The sequence below is a fragment of the Phaenicophaeus curvirostris genome, chromosome Z (assembly GCF_032191515.1).
Source record: "Phaenicophaeus curvirostris isolate KB17595 chromosome Z, BPBGC_Pcur_1.0, whole genome shotgun sequence".
NCBI classification, from domain to species: domain Eukaryota; kingdom Metazoa; phylum Chordata; class Aves; order Cuculiformes; family Cuculidae; genus Phaenicophaeus; species Phaenicophaeus curvirostris.
The window spans coordinates 2,293,054-2,299,053 of record NC_091431.1 but is presented as its reverse complement, the minus strand read 5'-3'; positions in this window follow the sequence as shown (position 1 = coordinate 2,299,053).

Genomic DNA, 6,000 nt, shown 5'->3' with positions numbered 1-6,000 from the left:
TTGCAAGATACCTGGATGCTGTGGAGAAGACGGATGTCATCTGCGTGGCCATCAAAGCACTGAGAGACTCCAGTGTCTTTAACAAGGAGGCAGTGAGCAACATGTTGGATGTGGCCATGAGCACCCCTGAGTGTTGGCTGGTGGATGTAAGTGACCTGGGGCTGGACGGCCCAACCCTTGAGTCCTGTCAGACCTTCCTCCTCCATTCATCCCTCCTAACCCACGTGTCTCAGGTGCCTGAAACCACCTGAAACCAGTAGAGAGGGATGGAGCTGAGGAGATGGCTGCTCTCCAGGGGCAGCTCCATCCTCACCTGTGCCTCCTCCAGGTGCCCAGCATTATAAGATGCATCCATGAAAGTATCGAAGGCATCAGAACGGAATCAGCCAGGAAGAGCATGGAGGCCCTTCTTCTCCTCATGACCGAGCATCACGTCGATGAAGTGGTCTCAACGATAATGGAGATCGCTCCACCAAGAGACAGGTCCTGGCCCTGACAGCCTGGAGGGTGGTCCCCTGCGGGGAGGGGGCCATGGAGACTCTTTGGTTCCCAGAGCCAAGGAATCATGAAGGATATGCCTGGGGAGCAGGGCCCTCCTTCCCACCATGCTTTCCAGCCCCACGAAAGCCCTGCAGCAGCCAAAGGCGGCCAAGCCAGCCCAGAGTTGAGGGCCATAAAGTTGGCTAAGGGTTTAGAGGGGAAGCCATGTGAGGAGTGGCTGAAGTCACTTGCTCTGTTCAGCCGGGAGGAGACTGAAGGGAGACCTCATGGCGCTCTGCAGGTTCCTCACGTGGGAAGGAGGAAGAGCAGGAGCTGAGCTCCTCTCTGAGCCAAGGGAACGGCAGGAAGATGCACCGGGGAGGGTTAGGCTGGACATCAGAATCATAGAATCATAGAATATCCAGGTTGGAAGAGACCCACGGGATCATCGAGTCCAACCATTGCTATCAAACACTAAATCATGCCCCTTAGCACCTCGTCCACCCGTGCCTTAAGCACCTCCTGGGAAGATGAATCAACCACCTCCCTGGGTAGCCTGTTCCAGTGCCCAATGACCCTTTCCGTCAAAAATTTTTTCCTCATGTCCAGCCTAAATCTCCCCTGGCGGAGCTTGTGGCCATTCCCTCTGGTCCTGTCCCCTGTCCCTTGGGAGAAGAGGCCAGCACCCTCCTCTCCACAACCTCCTTTCAGGGAGTTGGAGAGAGCAATGAGGTCTCCCCTCAGCCTCCTCTTCTCCAGCCTAAACACCGCCAGCTCTCTCAGCCGCTCCTCATAAGGCCTGTTCTCCAGCCCCTTCACCAGCTCCACCCCAGAGGGTGGGTTTTAGGGTTGTCGTGTGAAGGGACAGGAGTTGGACTGGGTGGTCCTTGTTGATGCTTTCCATCTCAGGGCATTCCATGATTCACCACGCTCCTCCCAGCCCCACAGTGAACCTCCCCTCGCTCCTCTCCTGCTGCCCAGGCCACCCCAGCTGAGGTCCAGGGTCCCTGTCCTGCAGGGCTGCCCCAGGCCAGGCCGCGGTGGCCGAGGTCGCCCTGCTGACCGAGCGCTCTGCCTTGCAGCTCTGCCGTGCCCCTCTGGGAGTTGGTATTCTCCATGCCCGAAACGATGGAGAGAGTCTTGATGGGAATGTACAACTGGTATTTTATGAAACACGATCAGCTGCTCTACACTTTGCCTGAGGACTCCGGGATCCTTCAGGTGTTGGTGAGTTACCAGCCAAAGCCCTGGTGGCCTTGGCCTCAGCTGCTGCTGTAACCCAGAGCTGCACAGTTGAGGGAGACCCAGCTGCTCTGCCGCTAGATCACTGCTGCCTTTCTTCCAGGTCCTGGCCTGCAAGGATTTTGAAAATGTGAACTTGAAAGGACTCTACAAATTCTGGAGACGCCTGAGGCCCCCCAACCCAGTCTTGCGCCCACTGGTTCTCCAAAGTTTCGTCACGCTCTCTCAGAGACCTGAGACGGTGAGCACAGCCTGGCCAAGGGCAGCCGGGAGCTGGGGCACTGGGGAAGGTGGTGGCTTGGCCTTGGCTGGAGTCAGGTGCTGGGGTGACGGCCCTAAGCTCATAAATCGAGCTTTAAACTAGATGTGAAGGGGGAGGAGGTTGAGCCCAGGCTAGACAGGAACGAGCCTGGACGTGGGGCAATGGTGATTCGGAGAGAGTGTACTGGTGTGGACCACCAGTACCTCACCACACAGAAAGTGGGAGAGAACACATCTGACGGTGCTAAGGGAGATATGGGCAGTCTGGAGGTAGCTACTCCAGTTACCAGGCAATTGGGAACGAACTCTGTTCCCTCTAGGAGGGCTGAAGGCTCAGCAGCTCAGCTGAAGGGCATTTACACCAATGCACGCAGCATGGGGAATAAGAAGGAAGAGCTGGAAGCTGTCGTAGGGCAAGGAGCCTACGATGTCATCGCCATCACAGAAACATGGGGCACTTGGGGCACAACAACCCTGAGCAGCTACAGACTAGGAGAAGTCTGTCTAGAAAGCTGCCTGCAGGAGAGGGACCTGGAGGTGGTGGTTGACAGCGACTGAACAGGAGCCAGCAGTGGCCCAGGTGGCCAAGAAGGCCAACGGCAGGATGTTGAGGCTCTGGAGCGAGTCCAGAGAAGAGCAACGAAGCTGGTGATGGGGCTGGAGAACAAGTCTTACGAGGAACGGCTGAGAGAGCTGGGGTTGTTTAGGCTGGAGAAGAGGAGGCTGAGGGGAGACCTCATTGCTCTCTCCAACTCCCTGAAAGGAGGTTGTAGAGAGGAGGGTGCTGGCCACTTCTCCCAAGTGACAGGGGGCAGGACTAGAGGGAATGGCCTCAAGCTCCACCAGGGGAGATTTAGGCTGGACATTAGGAAAAAATTTTTCATGGAAAGCATCACTGGACACTGGAACAGGCTGCCCAGGGAGGGGGTTGATTCACCTTCCCTGGAGGTGTTTAAGGCACGGGTGGACGAGGTGCTGAGGGGCATGGTTTAGTGTTTGATAGGAATGGTTGGACGCGATGATCCGGTGGGTCTCTTCCAGTCTGGTGATTCTATGATTCTGAGTGCCATCCCTGCCATGGTGGCCACCTGGGGAGCTTTCCAGGAATGGAGATTTTCCCAACAAGGAAACTCTCTTCTTCACGCAGGCAAGAAGAATGAAGATTGTCCTGCCAGATGTGGCTGAGGACCTAGAGAACAGTAACGCAGATGTTGTTGCAAAGGCCCTGGTGACCCTCCAAAACGTGACAGGCCACCTAAAGAAGAAGGACGTCAGCTCCATCGCCGTGCAGCTGGTGGAGAAGCTGCTGCCCCTCTTTGATCACGTAAGGCTATGGGGGAGCCCGAGCCCCACAGATGGGCACTGGGCATGGACAACTGCAGCACGTGGAACAGGGGCTTCTGCTCACCTTTCTCCCCTGGCTTTTGCAGCCCAGGTTCTCCCTGACAGCTGCTCTCAGAGCCCTGAGAACTCCTCTTTCCCTAGCTGCAGTGGGGTGCATGGCCAGGGATGCGTGGCTCACAGCAGTTGCCAAGGAGCAGCCCGGTCTCCTCCTCAGCCCATTTTGTTGGGAAGTTGTCCCTTGTGTGGCTGCTGGAGCTGGTGGGGAGCACAGGCCGGTCAGGAGAGCCCCTTGAGGGGCCTTGGACAAGTTTGGGGCCATTCAGCTGCACCTACACAGTTGTTCCACACCACCAGTGACCAAATCCAACCCTGGAGCATCTCCCTGCCCATCAGCCATGGTGACGCTCCTGCTCACCACGGGCAAAGAGACCTTGGTTCTCAAGTCCTGCTGTCCTTCTCCCTGCCAGGAGCAAAGCCAGGTGAGGGAACAAGCCATCAGGTTCTTCACCAAGCAGCTGAACAGCGTGAAGTGGACCCACAAGAGAAAGATCGAGCAGCAAGTGCGAACGGCCCTGTTCCCACTCGTTGTTCACATACGGGACGAAACACCGAGCGTGGCCGAGGTACAGATATCAAAGCTGAGCTGGGACACAGGGAGGAGGCTCCCAGGCACCTGGGCCAGGGCACATCTCACCTTCCTCTAATGTCCACCATCACCCCACCAACAAAGCCAAGAGGAGGAGGATGCCCAGTCTCCTGTCCCAGGCTGTGGTGCCATCTCCTATCTTCTGCTGCTCCACAGGCCTCCGAGGAAAGTCTCCTGGCTGTGGCGAAGTTCCTGGGCTTGGAACTGTCCGAATCCCTCGTTAAGACAAAGCTGACGTGGCTCATCGCACAGCACTTGGTGAGAAGATCCCCCAGACCTCAGGGCCCAGGCTAGACGAGGGCTTCCCCACGTGTCTGGCGTGTGGGTCTCACCCACCTTGCTCCAGCCTGGAGCCCACAGCATGGAGATGTCTCCCTGCGCCCTGGCCTCAAGAAGAGAGCACCCAAGGCTTCTACTCCACGCTCTGTGGGATGGAGAGCTCCCAGCAACGGGGGATACTGGCAGGAGGGACTAGGGTGGCCAGCTGGGGAGGGACTGGGACATGCCCTTACCCTTGTGGTTTCTCCAGCTGAATCAGGACAAGAGGAGGGCTGAGATGTACTTCAACCAGAGCCTGCAGTACATTCATTCTCCTGAGGATGTAGTGCAAGAGACAGTTCTGATATTCCTCGGTGAGACACCACCCCTTGTTCCCTCTTTGGAGACAACCTTCTCCCTGTTCCCACCACGGCGCTGGGGAGCAAGGGGGATCTGATGGAGCTCTGTCCCTAGCGGCTGCTGCGCAGACCTTGAAGGAGAAAAAGCCACAGAAGGTGTCAGAGATCTGCAAAGGTGAGGAGGGGCAGGGTTGGCTTGGCTGGTGGGACAGGGGCTGGGGTTCTAGCATGCCAGGTCCTGCTCTGGGGAGGGCTGTGTGGGGTAGTTGGGGCATTCCTGCCCAACAGCTCTTCTCTGGATGGGGTTGGTGGGGTCTGGAGGGGACGCTTGGAGGTCTCTGTAGACACGAGGCTTCATCTTAGCTCTGGTTTTCTCCATCACAGGCCTTGAAGCCCTCAGAACAGATGCCTCTCCTGCAGTCTGTGACATAACAGAAAAGGCCATCATCTTGCTGACCCCTGAACAGAGGAAACAAAAACCACAAAGCCTTCTGCGAAGGATCTTCTCCTGGTGATGCTGAGCCAGGCAGAGGGGCAGCCTTCCTCAAGAACGTGGCTCCATTTCAGGAAACCTGGAACCAAGAACCTTAGAATCATGGAATGAGTGGGTTGGAAAAGACCTCAAAGCCCATCCAGTTGCAATCCCTTGACGTGGGCAGGGGCACCTCCTACTCGATCATGTTGCTCCCTCTCCCCTCCCTACCCCTCCCCTCCCCTCCCCTCCCTGGGCTTCAATAAAGCCTTTGACACAGTTTCTTCCAGCATTCTGCTTGGGAAATTGTCACCTCTGGGCTGGACAGGCGCACACTCTCCTGGGTGGAAAACTGGTTGGCTGGAGGGCCCAGAGAGTGGTGGGAAATGGAGTTAACCCCAGCTGGAGGCCAGTGACAAGTGGTGTCCCCAGGGCTCAGTGCTGGCTCCAGCCCTGTTCAATGTCTTTATCAATGACCCGGATGAAGGCATCGAGTGCACCCTTAGCAGGTTTGCAGACGACACTAAGCTGGGTGGAAGTGTCGATCTGCTGGATGGTCGGGATCCAAAGGGATCTGAACAGGCTGGACCGCTGGGCTGAGCCACTGCTTCTTCGGCGGCACCCGGCAGCAGGACAGTGAGTTCTGTGGTGGGGTGGACATTTTGAGGCGGTGGGGGCTTCCGTGAGCCGGGAAAATGCCAGAAAGCCCAGGCGGGAGCGGGGCGGGCAGTGCTGGGCTCCTGACAGCCGACAGACACTGGTCCCACGGGGCCTGACGGGGGAGAGTTAAACGGTCCCGTGGGAGTGCGGCGACCTGGAGCACAGCGAAGTGGAGCGGGGCAGCTGGAGCGGCAGTTGGAGCGGGCAGGGCGCAGAGAGGGGCCAGAGACTAGACAGAAGACATTGAAGACCACGGTGGCCACCCGGCAGAAGGTTAA